Below are 804 nucleotides of genomic sequence, written 5' to 3' on the forward strand. Positions count from 1 at the left end.
TCTACTTTTCCACTACCCCATAATGAATGATGTGCATTAAAATATACACACCAAATAACATTTCCTTTCATTTCTATCTCGTCAAGTTTACTTAACTCGAGCTTTTTACAAGGATTGTAAAAATTAAGAATCAACATTACCTTCTCTTCCACCCATATTTCAGTTGCAAGATATTCTAAATCTCCTTTCCTTCCAATAATTTTATACGGAATACCTTCCTTAATCAGAGTAAGACACCCTCCCCCATTACCTTCCTCTCTATCATATCTAACTGCAATATACCCATTTACTTTGAAATCCAACCAAGGCCTCAGCCATGTTTCCTGTATACAAATTATGTCAGGTTTCCCTTTTAATTCATAAATAAACTGTTTAAAATCTTGCCCATTTGACAAAAGACTCCTTGCATTCCATTGTAAGATTGAGACTATCCTTCTTGACTTGCTTGGCTACACAGCTCTCCCCTTATGTCTTCCCACCTAATATTCTTTATTAGGGTTATTGTGAAGGCAGCTATGGCATGCTGCCTTCACAATAATCTGAATCCTTTCCGTTTTTGATTTTACGTCCGATGTTGCATTTATAACTCCTGCGATAAAAGTCACCATTTTCTTTTTTTCCTCTTCTATTTTCATTTCAACCATTTCCATAACTTTTGAGATTATTTGCTTTTCTCCTGTTAGAGATTTCCCATTTTGTTTCTCTTTCTCAACTACTTTACACGCTTCTGCATATGTTACTTTCTGTGCTACTTTTGTTTTCTGTACAATTCTTTGTTGTTTCATTACTTCGCCCCCCCAAATG

This window comes from Poecilia formosa, unplaced genomic scaffold, assembly GCF_000485575.1.
Source record: "Poecilia formosa unplaced genomic scaffold, Poecilia_formosa-5.1.2 Scaffold245, whole genome shotgun sequence".
NCBI classification, from domain to species: Eukaryota; Metazoa; Chordata; class Actinopteri; order Cyprinodontiformes; family Poeciliidae; genus Poecilia; species Poecilia formosa.